Below are 19,853 nucleotides of genomic sequence, written 5' to 3'. Positions count from 1 at the left end.
AAACTCCTTGCAGCCTTTTGGAGACTATAAAAATGTTGTTGCTCTCTATTCTTTTAACTGACAAGGATGTTTATCAACACACATTATATTCTAATGTTGCTCACCCTGACTTTTCATATATCTTTTATGAATGTTGTATCAGCTGCTGATGAAGTACTGTTTTTGATAATGGACCTGCCTTTGCATTACACTTGAGCTTAAGAGGGGACACAGAGACAGAATAAAATGTGTGGCAGAGACCAAGAGGGAGGAGACAGTTTTCACAGAAAGTTCCCACTTTTTTCTCTTGCGGTGAGTGTAATTTTGAAGCTTCCTCTCCTAACCCCCCCGAACAGTAGTAGCATAAAAGGGAGGGAGAAAGTACAAGAGGGAAGGGACGTTGAGTTATCATGAGCATAGGCGTTGTGTGTGATCGTGTGTGTGTGGTTTTTTTGAATGTAGAGAGGCAAACCCCTCTCTCCTTTCCTCTTTCCTTGTTCTTTAAGGGCTTTACCACTACAGCCAACATCCTTAAGCAGGCCACTCACCACAATACCTCAGCTCTTTTGTTTCCTCTAAGATCAGCGCCAGGACTCCAGCGGCTTCAAAGGACTTCTCTGAGAGAAGAAGAGTGATCAATGTTTGGAGTTTGCTCTTGGCTTTCTGCTCAGACATAAATGTGCTGGCTGAGTACTGGAGTTACTACATGGAGCAATCCTCTGTTTATGTTTTCTTTCTGCCTTCACTCAAAAAAACAGGAGGATAAATTTATCCCAAGAAGTCTCTGGATGCAAAAGGAAAGAGGACTGGCCAGATAAGGAGAAGTAAAAGTTATAAAATAGAAGCTGGTGCAACAGGATTTGAAATCAGAAGAAGGTAAAAGAGAAGAGAGAATATACCAAAGTGTAGAACAAATTTTAATAAAAAAAAATACAAGAAAGAAAGGTTGACTAACTCAACCACCTGACCACGTATTGAAACTTCCCAATTCCTGCTTCCATTTACCCTTCTTTTGTGACATGGGTCACCTCCTGTCTCTGACTCTTGTCTACCTGGCCTACCTGCTGACTACAGTGATTGCCTCCCAGCGTCAGCAGCACATCGTGCAGCACGGCGCCTGCACATACACCTTCATCCTTCCCGAGGTGGAGCATTGTAAGCCCTTAAAAGATTTCCAGGTAACAAATACCCTGCAGCGAGACTCACCACCAGAGGATGAGCCAAACAAGAGCCATTCCAAGGACAGTCTAAACCAAGAGAAAAGGCCTTCATGGCAGCAGCAGAAGCTGGAGACTCTGGAAAGCACCATGGAGAATAACACTCAATGGCTTCAAAAGGTAAGATCTCAGAACTCTTGAGCAGAAAGCAAAAAACTTAGTTAACCTGTGAAACACCTATTTTCATAACACATTATTGCATTGTCTGTTTGGTAGATAACAATTTAAGGTGAATTGCCCAATTTTCCTTTTTAAACATCAATTAAAGGAAGTAATGATAAGTAGAACTAAAGGGCTGAAATCCAGCAAACTTTTGCGTCTATGTGCAATTGAGCTCTTCAACTTTTTGTAATACATGTCAAAAGCTCTAACAGACACATTCTTTCAGCACTCCTTAAATGAGTTCCCCTTAAACAGAAGATTTCCTTCTACTCCTTTTCTCCTATTTTTCATTTCATATGTCTGAGTGTTGACATTCAATCTAAATATAGTAAATCAAAGAATCCCAGAACATTGGTGACAGACCTTCATTATTGATGAGCCTGGGCTTTCCTGAATGCTTCCTGTCTTCTTAGTAGACTCCATCCCAATGGCTGGCGATGCATCAATTGGTCTCAACATTTAAAACTCCCAAAATCTTTCTTTGCATGCAACAGGATTTTGTGAATATCTAGTACTGCCAAAAATGTCTAGCACAGTTCAATTCTCTAAATAAGGCAACAAGTAAACATAATTTTTTTTTTTGTGTCCCTACAGGCCAAGGTCAGGCTGAATCTTTTCCAAACTCATTTTACATAATACTATGACATGTCATGGAAAAAGCTGCTTATCTGAGGGAGACACATTTGTGTATGTCGCCTTACTGGACATTTGGCATTTGCAGTTCTACTTAGCTCAGATTAAAGCTGAATTAACTGAAATGATGAGATTAGAAGCGTTGCACAATAGTGGGTGAACAGCTAAGGTCAAAGAATCAGTGTTTTGGGCAATGTAGATTATGCTGTCGGAAGAGCTTATGGTCTCCACTCGTCTTTCTATTATTATCTACACTCTTTACAGAATATTTATGGGGTACACTAACTCTCTGGATGACTGTATATGTGAAGAAGGTGTTGAGGTATAATAACTTTGGGCAAAAATAATGATTTCATGAAATTATTTGAAAATGGGAGAAATTAGCAGAGAAGCAAAAATACAAATTTTAGATAGTTAGACTCGAATTGTATACATTTACGTAATCCCTTATGCCTGATCTTCAAAGAATCCAAACAAAGACTGTAACATTGCTTGGGGAAGAAAAAGAAAAAAGTAAATTCTGTGAGAAATAAGTGCGTGTGTTGGAGGTGGTAGGATTTTTTTCTTCTGACTGATAAGACTAGTGAACCGGCTTGGTTCTGCCACATTTTTAAAAAAAAATTGCATATGCCACTGGCAGTTGGAGAATGGCTTGAAAGAAAGATGAAGTTATAAACACTGGAGATTCAGGTAATTATGATAATTAAAAACTAATGACTACAATGATAATGATAAACATTATTTATAGCACATAGTACAGTACACCATACCTCAATTTGCTACAAGCAAAAGTTAAAAATATCTTTACATGAACACACTCTGATGACATCTTCTGTGACCTTACAAATCCATTCTTTGTGTCAAACATTGCCTCAGAATGTTTGAATATGTTTTAAGCAGACATTCACACCTACTAAATATAGATACAGAAACAGCACCTGCAATCGCTTTCAGGTTTTATTTATTATTTATATAAATCTCAGTCATAAATGTGTTTGTTTCATACATGCAAATCCCTTTTCAGATTTTTGGAAGATCTGTTCTGCAGGTGCAATCAAGTTTGTACTTGTTTTATTACATGTAAACCTTTTAAGGATAAGGCCCATTCATGCAAATTTTAAATGCATGTTTCTTGAAATGTTGTTGTTTATGGTGCAATGATATCTGTTGTAGCATGACTGACTACTTTTCACACATGCTTCTAATAATTATGTTCAATATTATGCACTAAGGGAGGAGTCAGCTAAGGTGGCTGAGACATCTTTTCTGTACAGTTTGCGAGGTGTTCCAGGCAAGACCCACAGGGATGAGGCCAAGGGGTAGTGTCAAGTCTCACTGTTACAATAAAGCCTCAAAAAATATAGAAACAAGCAGAAGCATTAAGTACTCCAATATCGGATGGCAATTGGCTGTGATAACTAACCTGGCATAGCTAGATTGATATGTACAGAACTGAGTTGGTTTCTATGTTATCAGTTTGGGATGGCTGCCATTTAGTCTGTCCTCGAAAAGGAGGGACGTTTTATACAACACTTCGAGCTGACTGGGTGACATGCCAGCTAGTACCCGCCTTCCATAAAATACTTTCAGCCAATCACAGCAGCAAATTGTGACGTTTCTTAAGCTGATAAATCAAACCTTTTCTGAAGGGTTCCAAAAATGTTTGTAATGCCCCAGCAAGGCCCTCCTCACTGTCATCATTCCTACATGTCCCGCTGCAAAAAACACTGCTATATATATATATATATATATATATATATATATATATATATATATATATATATATATATATATATATATATATAGCAGTGTTTTTTGCAGCGGGACATGAAGGAAGGTTATATATATATATATATATATATATATGAGATATGTGTTGTCAATTGGTGTTATATTGGTGTTGTTTTTTTAGATATAAGTTTTCAAACTGCCAGAAAAAGTAGTGCAAGTCAATTGTGCAGTTGACATAATACTGATCAATCAGGTGAGCAAAGAGAACACAATCACAACACATTCTAAATTAAAAGGACAATACAGATATGTCTAGATTTTGTGCCCAAATTTCACTCTCCAGTCTCTGTAACCTTGATTATGAAAATGAATGGAAACCTCAGATCATTGAAAAGAGGGGTTTTAACTTAATACCAGTCCAGTTTTGTTTCTCCTCAGTCCGGGTAAGATGCTCAAAGTCGGTCCTCCAGGGCCGATGTCCTAGAGAATTTGCTGCTTCAGCACATCCTATTCTGATATGTAACAAACTATTAATAGAAAACACAAAACCTCTAAAACATACAGGACAGCAGCCCTCAAGGACCAACTTTGGGCATGCCTGCTTTAAGTCTAGGATTTATTGATGTTATGTTTTGGCAGTTATAACCTTCATCAGACTGATGAGAGCCATACAGTGTGCAGGAACATTTCTTTGAATTTAAAGAACAAATAAAAAAAAGAAGCTAAATATTGTTGCTTGATGTTTTAGACTATATTCACCCTGCAGGTTGATTGAAAAAGAAACCTAGTCCTTGTTTGTACCCCCAAATTGTACAAGAAAATCACCACTCAACCTGTGGCAGTATTTTGTGTATACTGTTTTCATTCAACAAATACACAATAACAACATAGCATTCAACAAAACTATGATCCTTGTAGTTTCTAGGCCACTTGATGTCAAACTTGTTGAGGGAGGGCAACTTTAAATAAACCAGTTTGGAATGAGGCTGCTGTGCGCAGTTGGCGCCAAGTTACAAAAAATTGGAAGTCCACAACCTCACGAACAGGCAGGCGCAGGGTTCACCACAGGGGCGGGGTCAACATGGTACAATGTTATGTGGGCAACACAAAATCTAACATAAATTAATGTTACTAACATTAAGTTGAGTAAACATGCAAACTAAACTACGATTATTCCGCAAGCCACCTTTGTTCTAATTTCACTAAACAAGCACAGAACTTTAGACTTGCGATGAGATTTCTTATAGAACTTCCAAAATGAAGAATTATAATTTGGTGTGGGAATGTTTCCAAGATTGTCCTGGTGTCATGCTATATACTGTAGATGGTTTTAGTAAGTAAACCCTCATACCATAATAGTGAATCATATATCACATTCATCATCCACACACCATGGCAACATGTCACAGTACTTTTTTTCCCAATTATCTTTTAGCTTTTCTTGTGGGGTAGCATTTTTGACATGATGATTTGAAGAGTCTTATAAGTAGCTTAAATGAGATCCAGTTTAAATGTCCTCCAAACCACATAAAAATATCTCTGGACAAATAATCCTTTGCAGACAACCTAATCCACCTAACATCTGGAATGAACACAAGGATTCAAGCCTATCATCATGTTCCCCCACTAAGCCAAAGCGATGCATAATTGATCACACTTTAGGTGGGATTTCCACATAAACATTGCATGACCCCTGAGAGGCTCTTTTAGTTATGCACGAGAGTATTTTGACTTTTGACCCCAGACAGCAAAGCCTTTTCAGCACCTCGTGAGGCTCATTAAGCTTATCTGCATTAGAGCCCTGGGAGAACTGGATAAATTGTATGTGGAAGGATTTTTTTCACATATGTGTGTCCGTCTATGTGTGTCTGTGTGTTAATGTCTCCATGAGGCTTTGCATGGTTCTCATTCAAAGCTCCCCTGGGGGCCACTAGGACCCTCTCTACTCTGTGAGCATTCTGTCCAAGCCCTTTGAAAGGAAACATACCTCCACAGATGCAAAATTAGGACCTCCCACACTAATCCACCATCTTCGGCTCAGAAATCTCTGTGGACTGTATTTATGCTCCAGATTCTTTCTCTTGTATTTCCAAGGAAAGACCCATGCTCCTTTTCCTCAGGCTTAAACCCCAACCTCCTGCCCCCTGTCTTGTCCCCTAGGCATTTTTGTGCCCTAAGGAGTTTTAAATAGAATGTGGTCTGTGTATGTTAGAGTTTATAAGAGGCTGTATAAATTATGCTATTTCAGAAAGCTTGCAATTACAATTAAGTGTTTTTAATATATATATCTTGGATATTTCACCTCCTACATTCAAGTTTTTCATCTGCTTACATTGAAAAAGTGTTAAAAACTACAACAATGCAATGTGTCTTGTTTGGTTTGCCAAAAGTCAAACATCTATAATTGTTCATTTACATATTTCTACTAACATAAATCTCAAATAGCCAACAATTTATGATGCAAAAAGACTTTACAAAATAATTTTTCACCTAAACCTTTCATGTCTTAAATGATCCCGACATACCATTTATGGTAGACAGAATCCAGAGTCATTCCAGCCAACTTTTGTCTGATTGTCATCCAAATGGTTGTAACGGCTTCCACCTACAGTATGTAGTCTGGAGTTTCTGACAAAGCAAATCAGACTCAATTTTATATAAATGGACTTGATAAATCAAAGGACATGATCTTTACAGTGATATCTTCCATTTTTAGATATCAATGCATTTCCTAAGGCAGCTGTGTTATAGTACATTCAACTCTAACTCCATTGTTTGCAGGATGAAACAAAATAATTTTCAAACATAAACGGGAAAAAAATAACAAAAGCCAAAACATTAACAGAATTATGTAGAGTTGGGTACAAAAATGTCCTTAAATGTGAAGTCTAAAATAAAAATTCAATTCATCTAGTACGCAAAACTAAATTAAACAGTTTAAGCTGATTGAATAGAATTTTAGGTTTTTTCAGGGCAACAATTCTATATGCATTGATGATTGATGGGTAAGTTGTGATTTTAAAACAAACTATTAACTGTAGCAAAGCTTGGATTGATTACTTTCAATTTGATATCAGCATACTCAGCTATTCTATGTTCTTTTGGGCCAATGTGATTAACAACGGAAAAGTCACTCTCCTATATCTGCAGCCTTTACTGGTCTTTATTGGTTTGGACACATTTCAGTTGACAATAAAATGAGAGGTAGCTTTTGATATGTATTTTTGTAACCAATGTAATACATTTACTTTCACATCTTTTGTTTCTGAAGACCATATAACCTTATTGAACGTTTTTTTTTTTTTTTTTTTTTTCAGATTCTAATGTTAAAAGTGCTGTCAGGCCTCTTTTTTTTTTGTTTTTTTTTTTTGTATTTTGCATTAATGATCTTTATAAGATAATTGTCTCTCCCAAATGTTTTTGCTAAAGATTTGCATATTTTATAGGTATAGGTATTTTTTCCTCATTTATGTAACTATCATTTTAGGCCAACTTAGAATTATGGAAACCCAATATATGCAGTGATTAATAAAGAAAAGCATTTTTTCCCTGTATAAGAAAAATTTGCAGAACCTTTACATTTTGAGGGTTGATAGGTTCTTGTGGGGACAAATGTACAGTCTCCATGATGAAAAGGAATGCGGGTCATGTTTATGACTAAACTGTGAATTGAGTTTAGGTTGGAATTAGGGTTAGGTAAGAAACCTTGGTTAGGTTTAGTGTTAGGGTCAAGGTGAAGCTGTAGAAATCAATGTAAAAGTCCCAAAAATATTGTGAGACAAATTGGTATCCTACTGTTAATGTTGGTGTTTTCATTTTTATTGTGGACATCTGAACGTTGCAATAGGGGAATGTAACACACTCATTGTAATGCAGTGAAAATAGGGCAGTTTCTTGATGTGGGGAGTAACGTGACGTGACGCTCGGCCAAGGAGGGAGAGCGTCAGGTGTAGAGAGAGAGTGGAGATGCGGAGCAGAAGAAGGATGGAGGGGGAATTCCGACCGGGCAGCGGACGCCGGAGGGGGAATTCCGACCGGGCAGCGGACGCCTACAGCCAGAGGAGTTTGGTGCAGTGAAGATATATGCCTGCAAGTAAACTTGTCTTAAGAAAAGTTCGGGTGTTGGAACCGTGCGAGTGGTGACAGCTGGCGAGCCGCGGCGAGAAGACGGCGCTGGGGTCCATGAACGTTGGTTCGCTCCGATCCGAACAGGTCGAACATTCCTTTCTCTACCCTCTCCCTTCTTCTCTTCTATGGAACTGTGAGTATACCCTGCCACCTGACTTCACCGAAGGCAGCATTGCTTTAAGGAGCCTTTTGCACCTTGGGGGCCCAAAACTTTTGTGCGGGCTGCGGGGGGGGGGGTCTAAACCGAAGGAAATAACCGGTATAGTTTTCCAAGGAACTGTGCTTCAGTTGTGTTGGGGGGACATTCGGGACGCCGTGACGTTATTCCCTATATTTTTTTTGCTGTATGTTTGTGATGATTTTTTCCCCCAAGAGGCTGGGGTAACACTTGATGTTTACTTTATGTGGGAAAATTTGGGGGTTGGGTCTCACCCGGTTTGCTTTTTTAAAATGGGTTACTTTTAAAAATGATCCCAAGAAATTTCATTTTTATTTAAGGGGGGGGGGGGCCCCCCGGGGGACATTTTTGATAGTTTTGGGGGTTTTTTTTTTTTTTTAAATTTCATTCAAAAAAAAGGATTTGGGTTCATAATGAAGGGTTTGGGCATTTAATGCCTTAAAGGCTTTTTGGGTGACAAAATTTTTCTTTTGGGATTACTCCGGGGCCAATTTTTTTTTATGGTCCCGATTGTTTCGTTAAAAAAAAAAAAGCAATTTATTTATTCCCTTTTTCCTTTTTTATCGGGTTTCCCTTAGTTTGGGAAGCTCTAAAAAATAAATTTTTTTACCCAAAAACCGGGGGTTTTTTAAACTAATTTGGGGGGGGGGGGAAGAAAATCAACATATCACACTCTCAAGGGCCTATTTTAAAAAAAATTCTCCCTTTCTTAACCTAAACTAGAGTATTAAGTGATACAATAGAAATTCTCTTTAAAGTTCGGGGCGCTTACTTGCCGTACCAAAACGCCCCGAATATCGGGTGTTGTTATTAGCAAGCCCATTTTAAAAATGTCAAAACCCAGAAGAAGGGAAATCAGCTCCCCGGGGCGCAGTTTGGGAAGAACCCCAAAGAAAAGGTTTCAAAAAACAATCCTGGGAATATAAAAGGGAACAAACACCCACTACTTGAACAGGCCAAAAAAGATCAAAAAAAAGGCTATGGAAAAGGGGGCAAAAGTGGGGGGCTTAAAAGAAAAAAAAACCCCTACTGTTTTATGTAAGAGAGATGGGAAAGTGCACGGGATTTCACAGGCAAAAAAGGAAGTGATGAGCAAGTATAGAAGAGTGGATTGCTTCAATTAAATCAAAATTTTTTAAAGTATGTAAAAACCCCTAAAGAGGAAAAGGGGGAAACCCTAATAAAGCAACCCCATGAAAGGAGACAAAAAATTTAAAACTTTTTAACCCTATGCTGGGGAGAGTACCCCCCACAAAATGTTTGAGGCGGGTGTTTAAGGGCCCCTTGAGGGGGTGTAAGGGGGAAAAAGTCCCTGTGGGGCAAAAGGCAAAAGAGAGTTCTTGACTGAAAGGGGCAAGTAGCTTGTGAAAAAAATTGGGGTTTTTTGCTTATGATCTCAGGAGAAACTTAGTCGTTTAAAAAAGGCCTGAACGAAAAGCGTTTTCCAAGACCCCGTTTTAGGTTCCATGGACCCGTTTGTGTTTGGGGGGCTTTTGGGAAAACCCGTTCCCTTTAAACGCAGAGGGGATGAAGGGGCAAAAAGGGGGGGAGGGAATTTTAAAAATTTCTGTGAGCTCATGCGGGCCCGCCATTGACTGGTGGGGAAGGAAAGGAAAAATGTTTCTGTTCAGTAGTCCAGAAAAAACCCCCCAAGGGGCACTGTAAGCGCTCTTCTGCTGAAAGAAACTTTTGTTGGCGGGCCTGTAACTGCGGGCCGGCTGCCCGAATCCCATAAAAAAACTTGCGGGCAAGACAGGATAAAATTTTTTTACTGCACCAAAGAGTGGGGCAGGGGCAATACCCCCCCAAGGGGAAAAGGGAAAGGAAGCCCCCTCTCCCCGAGCCCAGGGGGCCCGGCCCCTGATCTGCTATACCTTTGTGGTAAACCCGGGGACTTACAACCCCGTAACTGCCCAAGAGAAAGGGGGCCCTGCCCCAAGTTTTTGCTTCAGTTTACTGACCCAAAGAAACCGGGAAAAAACCCAAAGCAAAAAAAGGGGCCAGCCACTGCAAAACCCACCCCGGGGTTCCCCCGATCGGGTTGGGGGAAAGGGAAGTTTTTGGGGACCCCGCAAAATCCCTTTCCCGGCCCAACTTTTTTTACAAAAGTGTCTGTTAGTTTGGGAGTGGGGAAACCTGCGGCTTGCTAATACGGGGCCTCAAAAGTACTACTTTTTTTGGAGGCTAAACTTTAAAAAGGCAGTTTGAGGGAAAGCCCCGCACTGGGGGAAAAAAAACTTTGGGGGTTTTTCATTTAAAAAAAAAAACTTTTTTTTTTTTTTTTTTGCCCAACGGTTTTTGGACTTTCCCCATAATTGGGTGTCTGATTGCTGATGTTGAGTGCCTGGGGAAAGAAGCTTCCAGGGGAAATTGTGTTGGTTTTTTTGGCTTCGCGACGAGACTGAAAGCAAAAGGTGGGGCCTCGGGGCATACGGGGAAAAAAGGTGCTCGGCAAATCTTGACCAAATTTGCTGGCCAAAAGGAGGGGGTTGAAGCAGTTAGAGAGGCAGGGGCCACGCGGAGGGGGGTGCGACCCCCATTGTGCCCCTTTTGTGGAAATGGGCAAGGGGGGAGCAGGGGGTTTGGATGAAATTTGGGAAAGGGGAATTGGCTTTGTCAAAAGTTGGGGGTTGGGGGGCTGTCATAAATCCCCCCCCCAGTGAAAAAGTCATTGAAGGCGCTGCGGGGTGTTTCCAAAAAAAAAAATTTGCAGAGTCTTGGTGGGGCTTCACCCAGGGTGAACACGCCCCCGGGCCCTGTTAGTGCCAACGTTTTAGAAACCAGTGGGGGGGAAAGGCCCCACCCGAAAATGAACCCAAGCCCGAACCCCATTTTTTTGGCCTCCAAGAGCAAGGGGTGGCTGAGCTTGAAAGCCAACAAAGTGCTTCCCAAAGAATTTGGGGTACGTTTGAAGGGGGAAAGGCGGGTTTAAACCCCGGGGTCAAAGCCTTTGGGGGGACCCAGGTAAAAACCCAAGCGGGAAAAGGAGCCAGGGCTTTTGGGGGTCCCCTGTCCCAAGCGGGACCTGCGGGGCCCTTTCCCCACGGATCGGGTACATCACTTAATCCCCTTTTAAAGAGAAACCGCGGTGTTTTTCAAAAAACGTAGGGACTAGGGGTACCCCCACTACCTTTACCCCACTGTTTTCCCCACTGCGGGGCTCACCCCATTAAAAAAAGGACATGGGCCGGGGTTGCCCCCCCGGGGGTGTTCCCAAAAAGGGTGAAGCGGGAAATGGGCGGGAAATCTATTTTCCCGGGATTTGCCAAGGAGACCCTGAAGTCCTTTGGGCTTTCCCCGGGCCAGTGGTGGTCAAGGGAAGAAGATGGGTCGGGGAAAACGGTTTTGGTTTTTAAATTAAACCGAAGACTAAATAATTTAACACACAGAGTTTCTGTTCCCCTCCCCAGAGGGGAAAGGGGGCCCTTTGGAGGGCCCTGGGCCAGGCGCAGTTTTTTTTCCCGTCTTTTGGCCCCTTACCCCCGGGGGTCCCCTTTTCAAGTAGCGGTAGCGGCCCGGGATCAGGAAAAAAACGCGGTAACAACACCATTGGGGGCTTTTATGAATGGACCCCCCCATCCATTTGGGCCCCTGAAAGGGCCCCCCCGCAACGTTTCAGCGCCTAATGAATTGGGGGCTGGGGGAAATGGCCCTTTTGATGTGTTCGATTTACCTGGACGATGTTCTCGTGTTCTAAAAAGACTTTAAAAAATTTGCAGCGCTTGGGGATCTCTTTTTTTGGGGTTTCGGTTGCGGAAAACATGGACTCAAATTAAACCCAAAAGAAGTGTTTCCTTTTTCGGGAAAGGGGGTTTAAAGGCCCTTTTGGCCTTTGTGGTCTCGGCAGAAGGGGTTCAAGGGGGGGTTTAAGGGAAAAAGGGGAAGGTACGGAAGACTGGCCCACCCCGCAATCTGTAAGGGAAGTCCTTTCAAGTAGGGGGCTTTATGTTTTACTAAAAGGGGGTTTTTTTCCCCCCTTTTTGGGCTAAATTACAAGGCCCCTACATGCCTGATGGGAAAACAAAAAAAGGGGTGAGAAAAAGTTTGGGGCACAGCCATTTAAAGGGGAAATGAGGGGTGCCAGGTTTCCCTTTTAAAAACCCCTCAAAAGTGTCTCATGACTCCCCCATTTTGGGCCAAACCCTGATTTTGGGCCCCCCTTTCATCGTAACCACAGAGGGCAAAGGGGCTGGGGCCTGGGAGCGGTTTTGACCCAAAAAACCCGGAGGGGCTTCGAGCGGGTAAAATTGCTTTCCCCGGTCGGGGTCGGGGGCTCGGGAACGAAATGACCGAAATTTACAGGGGGGGGGGCTTTTAAAAGGGTTTAGAGTACTTGCTCTAAAGGGGGCAAAAAAATAAAAAGTTTCGTGACCTACGGTTTTCTTTTTTTTAAATTCACAATCATTATGACCACAACCCACTAAGAAACTTAGATACTTGGGCCAACCCAGCGCATTTGGGAGCAAAAATGGGGGGCCCCAGATAGCTAAATTTAACTTTGGAATTTCACTAAAAAACCGGGGCCGGAAAAAACCAAAAAATACGGGCCCGGGGGCTCTCTGTACCCCCGGGGGTTTACGGGGGCCAGAGGTTGAAACAGGGGAGAAGGTTTTCCCGGGTCATAAAAGAAGATGAGGGGGCTCCCTTTTTCTGTGGCCAACTAGGGTGCTGAAAGGCGAGGGAAATCCATTTTTCATTCGGGCAGCCCAGTCAAAGGGGTTGAGGGGGCGGGATATGCGGAAGCAGCTGGGGGGGGAATGCGGGGCTAAAGATGAAAAGACCCGAAAATTGCCCAAAGTTTTCTTCATTTGAAAGCATGTCAGAAGCCAATGAAAGGGGGTTTTTTGGGGACAATAAAATGGCCCCACAAGGCCGGGGGCTTGTTGGGAAACATGGGACCGTCTAAAAATTTCCAACATGGCGCCCTTTTCCGGTGCCCTGGGGACCCCGGGGATGGGGAAAAAAGACGTGTATCAGCTGGTTGTTTGAAGTCTCTGCAAAAAACAGTGTTTGAAACCAACTTCCCATGGGGGGCATTTCAGTGACAAGGGAAATTTTTGAGGCCCTTGGGCGGGGGCCCTCCCTTTGGCCCGCATTTTCTAAAAAACTAAAGTGCGGGGGCACAGCAATGAAAGGGGCGCGGGACCCCTCTCAAGAACTTTTCCCCCAAAGGCTCGGGGCATCATTGACCTGCACCAAGGGTTGTCGCCCCTTTGGGAGGTGCTGGCAAGGGACAAATCCCCTTTTTTGGACCATCGGTGGGGGAGGGTGGGGGAAAATGCCCTTTTGTCCCTTATGATATGTTACAAGGGTTTCCCCCTTTGCGGTCTACCAGAAAACCAAACACCAAAACCCCCCGCCAATGAAAATTGTCAAAAAATTGGGTTTTGTCTATTAAGGGCTGCCCCTTCTAGACTACATTCCGCCCGGGGGAAACGGTCCCGGAAAATTTTTGAACCCCGGGGCCATTAAAGATCTTGTCAAAGGGGTTTGGAATTCCCAAAACCCGGGAAACGATCCATACCACCCCCGGGGGAAACCCCCCAGGGTTTGACTTTTTAAAAGGAACAAGGCACGACATGCTCAATCCCTACCCCATTTGAAAAGAAAAGGAACTGGAGAGAATATCCCCCCCAGAGTTTGCCCGGGGCTTTTTAATGTAAAGGGTTGCCCCAAAAACCCTAAACCCGGGGGGGAAATTTCCCCCTTTTCTATCTGCTCTTGGGGGGGGACCCGGGCTACCCCCCCGGGACATTTTGGGGGGGGAAAAGGGTTTTTGGAAAGGGAGTGAGGGGAAAAACCCCTTGAAAAAGGGGCCCCCTGGGTCATCACCAGCGATTTGCAGACAGCGGGCAGACGCAGTTTGGGAAAGCGGGACGGATGCCCCAAACCAGACAAAAAAGGATGTTTTGTTTCCCCAAAGGGCTCGGGGGGGGCCAAACTTCCCCCTAGGGGCCTTTGGAAAACAGGGCCCTTTCTGGGGGAACCCTTCCCCCCAAGAGGCAGAAAAAAAATTCAGGAAAAGATGGGAATCGGGACCCCTTCCTTGGGGTTTGCACAAAACCCACTCTGATATGCCAGTTTTCACCTTTTAAGCCAGAGGCTGGCGGCCCTCGCCGGTATCCCAAAGGGACCAAATTTAAAACCCCTTCACTTTCGAGGGGCCCGGGTTTTGCGGGAAAAAAGTCCCCGACCCCATCTTTTCAAAATGGGGCCCTCGAGATCCTTTGTCGGGAGGATGTGAAAAATGATTTATGTCCCAAACATCGCACTGTCCCTGCCCCTCCTAACCAAAACCCTTTGGCACTCCCCGGACCCCCCCACATGCGGGCACGCCCCCAACCCCACATTAAAAACCAGGGCAGGGGGACACGGGACATAGGGGGGGAAGGGGGGAAAAATGGGGAAAAATTTTTCCGGGGGTGAAAGGGAAAGACCACAGCAATAAAATTTGGGGAGTCAGAGCATCTTTTGATGAGGGGAAAAAGATGAGTAAAATATTGATGGGGGGAGGTTTAGCCTCTGCCTACTAGGCCTCAGAGAAGTTCTAGGGGTCAGCTCCCCCTTAGATTCAAAGACTATGTCTTGAAATATGTGTATGTTCTGTTTTGCTGTTACGTGTTCATGTTCTTACCATCTACACTACTTTTGTTTATGTTTGATGTAAGGTAAAAAAAAGGGGGAAAGCTCCCTGGTGGCACACATGGACTATAGTGTTCAAGTGGACATTGATCAACATGGTCCAATGCTGTCAAAAAGTCTTGGTGGTGGCAGGGTTTGGAAGGGGGGAATGTGGGGAGTAACGTGATGTGACGCTCGGCCAAGGAGGGAGAGCGATAGGTGTAGAGAGAGAGTGGAGATGCGGAGCAGAAGAAGGATGGAGGGGGAATTCCGACCGGGCAGCGGACGCCGGAGGGGGAATTCCGGACGGGGCAGCGGACGCCTACAGCCAGAGGAGTTTGGTGCAGTGAAGATATATGCCTGCAAGTAAACTTGTCTTAAGAAAAGTTCGGGTGTTGGAACCGTGCGAGTGGGGACAGCTGGCGAGCCGCGGCGAGAAGACGGCGCTGGGGTCCATGAACGTTGGTTCGCTCTGATCCGAACAGGTCGAACATTCCTTTCTCTACCCTCTCCCTTCTTCTCTTCTATGGAACTGTGAGTATACCCTGCCACCTGACTTCACCGAAGGCAGCATTGCTTTAAGGAGCCTTTTGCACCTTGGGGACAGAACTTTTGTGCAGCTGCGGGGCGGGGTCTCACCGAACGGATAACCGGTATTCGATTCCAAGGAACTGTGCTTACAGTTGTGTTGGTGGACATTCGGGACGCCGTGACGTTATTGCCTATATTGTTTTGCTGTATGTTTGTGATGTATTTGTATGCCTAGACTGGCGGTAACACTGATGATGTTTACTTTATGTGGGAAAATTGGGGTTGTCTCACCACGGTTTGCATTTTCAAATGAGGTTACTGTTAAATGATCCAGCATTTCAGTTAGTACGGTCCCGGGACATATTTAATAGTTTTGAGGGTTTTTTTTTTTTAAATTTCGATTCAAAATAAGAGTTTGGGTTCATAAGGAACTGATTGCATTTAAGTGCCTCTGAAGGTTATTTGGTGACATAATTTTCTGTTGATTACTCCAGGCCAACTTTTATTTTATGGTCCGATTGTTTCGTTAAAAAAAAAAAAGCAATTTACTATTCCATTTCCATTTATCAGTTTCTGAGCTTGAAGCTCTAATAAAATATAATTGTTTATCCAAACTGGTTGTTTATTCTAAGTTGTGGGGGGGGGGAAGACATCAACATATCACACTCTCACAGGCGCATACTTCAAATAACTTCTACGCTTCTTAACCTACTACTAGTAGTATTAAGTGATACAGGATAGAAATTCTCATGTAAGTTCAGGCGCTTACATTGACATGAAACTTCTGTTAACAAGTACTGCTGGGAAAGGTACAGTATTCAAATGAATTAAAATCCGCAGGGTTTGTTACTACGCAGCCAGCCTATAAATCTATTGTTGTGAAAATGAAGATTTATAGTTCAATTCCTACTTCCCCTTGCCAGATGTGGAAGTTTGTCCAGGTTGCTTACATTTTGGTGTATATATATGTGCATGTTTTGGACTAATGTGTCAAAGGGCTGTAAGTTGTTTGTGTGCCTAGAAATGTGCTTTTCAGGTTCGAGCTGGTTAATATTTCAGTTGGCTTGTTGTGCATCACTAAACTATCCAGAGAATACCCCAGCTCTCGCCTTTTTGACTGTAAGCTCCAGTTCACCTCTTACAGCACTGATTGGGATTAACAAAACGAAAAAAAAAAACCCATCAAAGGCTGAAGTTTATGATAAATTGTGAAAAATTAAATGATATCAATACATCCAGAAAAATTAGAGCCACAGTAATTTGTCAAATATAAAAGGTTTTTCGGGTTACCATGGTGTTTACACACATGGATAAAAATGTTTTTACCCATACTTAATGAAAATAAAAGAGAAAATCACAAAAGCTACTGTTACGATATTTCTCGTCAAGAATATTGCACTTATTTAAGTGTCTTTTGTGTTTTTAAAAATAACTACTGGTATTGCTATTTTTTTTACATATTCTAGTTACAGAAAAAACATTTCGACTTTTAGAAAGAAATATATATTATAAAGGAACGCCTGAGGAAGCAGTGAGAGCATCGTCTAAGGTATGAACAAGGTCATGATAAGATTTGTTTAAGATTAACTCAGGATTTACTTTTATTTTTTCACTTTCTATTTAATAGGTTTTGCCTTAGTGGTGTCAAAAGTACACACATTTGTTATTTAAGTAGAAGTATAGATACAGCAGTTTAAAACACTCTGGTATAAGTTGAAGTATCAACTTGACCTCTTTACTTAAGTAAAAGGGAAAAAGTATTTGCTCCAAAAACTACTTAAAGTATAAAGTAACCTTTAAAAAAACAGCCAGATGCCACAATATGAATTGAACGCTCAATTTTTTGACTATTTCAAGAAATTCTTTGAGATAGGGCCAAGGATGAGGGAGGTCTTGTCGGTCTCCGTCTCCATCTCCTGATACGCTCTCGTCTGTTTTGACCTTTCAGACATTTCAACATCTTTTTTCTGAATCCAACGTTGTAGCATGGCATAGACAATTCACGTTTACAGTTTGAAGAACACCTGCTTGCTTCTGATGATTTCCTTTGGCTTCAGCACAAATTTGAAGAATAGCTAACCAATGAGTGTTTGCGTTATATGACTCATTCAATTGCACTAGTTTTCACAAGATGTGGATGGCGCTAATGATCTGCATTGAATGGCGCACATGACGTGAAATAAATATTTATAAACATTAAACTGAAGCCAAAAGTAACGAGTAACAATTCTTCTAAAATATGTAAGGAATAGAAAGCACAGATACTTGTGGAAAATGTAATGAGTAGAATTCAGAAGTAGGAAGAAAAATAAGTAATGCAGTAAAGTATACGTAAAAAGTGTAATCAAGTACAGTAACAAAAAATATGTGTACTTCGTTACTTGACACTTCTGCTGAGGAAAGACTTTTTTACTATGACTACAATTTAAACCAAAAAAAGAATCTTCTTGAATTCACTTTCTACTTTAAAGAAACGGAAGAAAAGAGTTTGGATATTGAATGATGTCGGGGATGAGCTAAAAACTCTGTAATTGCCTTATAGCTGATTCTGCACTGCATTGGGAAAAAAGCTAAATCCTTGATGTCACAGAAAATAAATATTTGTAATGGTTTTGTCATAGTTTGGTGTTTAGCGCTCAACAGCATGCAGTTAGAAAAAAAAATGTTGGGGTGAAATAATGTGCAGGATCAAAAAAATCAGCATCCCCTCTGCTGATGCGTCTTCTAAAAGGAACTGTATGTAAATTTGTTACCTGAATATTGACTCATTAAAAAAATATATTTCTCATAAAATCTGAATAGAAGCATGATAAATAGTGTCAGTTTAAAAAGGGGTAACTTTAATATTTTCATATGCTTAGTTATAGTTTAATTTATTGCTTTGTCTATTTCAGTAATTTATTTCCTTTTTATCTCATTTTAGATTCAATATATTCTTTTTACTTTACTCTTGTTGAAATTTTATCTTTTCTACCAGGTTAATTATGTGCTTTAAATTATGTTATATATGCTAATGAGTTTGAACAACCTGTCCATATTTTCATTTGCGCTCATTTCATCTGTTTGTTTAAGCCATTAAAAGTGGACTGATTGTGGGTAATGTTTACATACGCTGCTAAGGAATAGGAGTCAGGGAGCTTTGTTATTATTAAAAAAAAAAACAATTTAAGACAAACTTAGCCCTTGAAGCCAAGTGTATCATATTTGATACATTTGGCTGATACAATATTACATTCATCAATGTAATATTTTTGTTTTTGAGAACTTTGACTTTCATAATTAGACACAAGTAGTGAACAGAAAGCGTATAAAAGATTTTACAGAAATGCCTAATGTATCGAATAATGTTGCAAATAACTGATCTATTTTAACGTGTTGATGTTTTCGTTAGAAAGTTCAATGACAACTCTAATTTAAAAAAAAAAATGCCAATTTCCTGTCAATTATTTCATGGTACAGGCTTTAAATAGTTAAGAAAAAATGCTGTCCCTACTGTGAAACAAGGAGGAGATTCTGTTATATTCTCAGGATGCTATGCTATATTTGGCTAAGGTTGTCTACTATGAAATCTGAAGACTATCAAGGGATTCAAGAGAGAAATGTTCTTCTCGGTGTCAGAAAGCTTGGTCTCAATTGCAGGTCATGGGTCTCATAACACTATAATGACCCAAAACAAACAGCTAAAAACTCCCAGAAAGGCTAAAAGGAAAACACTGGACTCTTCTGAAGTGGCCTTCTATGAGCCCTGACCTAAACCCTGTTGAGCATCTCTGAAGGAGCTGAAACATGCCGTCTTAAAAAGGTGCAGAAATCTAATACGAAGTTACAGGAATCTTTTGGTTGCAGGGATTGCCTCAAAAGGTTCTTCATTGATTAATTTTTTTTTAATCACTCTGTTCAAGCATTGTTAAAAAACAATGTTTCACTTCAATTTCTTCATTCAACTTTTTGAACATTGTATATTTCACTTATGTCAGGTTCAAGTTATTTCTGTGACCATGCTGGGTTTTTCCTTTCATTAAATGAGAGATACTGACAATTTTGTCATGTGTATTAGTACTTTAAAAGATTGCAAGCACTGCATGAAAAGTGGGATTTTCGTCAATATACGGCACTGTAGATTGTCGTGGAACTTCAGGTTAGCGGCAGTTTACGGCAATTTGCAGGCCTTGCCGTAAACTCCCGTAAATTGTCAGAAATTGACGTGGAATTTCTTAGGCAGTGTTCCCCCCATGCCTCCCCCCCATGGAATTCTAGGGGAGGCTTTAACATGTAAATGAACATGCTGTGAGCTATACAAATGCAAACCAGGGTTGCAGGGGGGGTTTTACCCCCCCTGCAACCCTGGGTAAGAAAATCTCTGACACAAAGAGATCAGGTATAGCCTCTTACATTTTAGCTTGAATTGATTTATTTAATTAAAGTATAGAGACCAAAACAGATCTTTAGCTGACAGAGCAATAAATTTAGAGCAGTAATTATTTTTTTTTAAATTTGCATTTAAGATAAAAAATAAAATGTTGTCTGTCAATATGCTCAATTCACAATTACTTAAGTGGAAAAGTTTCAAGAAATGATTCTGAGATGATTCACTTTATAATATGGCGCATTATCCTGTTGGAAGTAGCCATCAGAAGATTGGTACACTGTGGTCATAAGGTCATAGGTCAGCA

General features: G+C 41.4%; 1 pseudogene; it reads left to right on the top strand.

The window, feature by feature from the left end:
* Positions 1-372: 372 nt before the first annotated feature.
* LOC119774414 overlaps positions 373-19,853 on the top strand; it is a 51,259-nt pseudogene continuing 31,778 nt past the window's right edge.

Source organism: Cyprinodon tularosa, unplaced genomic scaffold, assembly GCF_016077235.1.
Source record: "Cyprinodon tularosa strain WSP-4 unplaced genomic scaffold, ASM1607723v1 ctg810, whole genome shotgun sequence".
In the NCBI taxonomy this organism is placed as follows: domain Eukaryota; kingdom Metazoa; phylum Chordata; class Actinopteri; order Cyprinodontiformes; family Cyprinodontidae; genus Cyprinodon; species Cyprinodon tularosa.
Note: the sequence above shows the minus strand (reverse complement) of the source record. Positions and strands in the feature narration are given on the sequence as shown.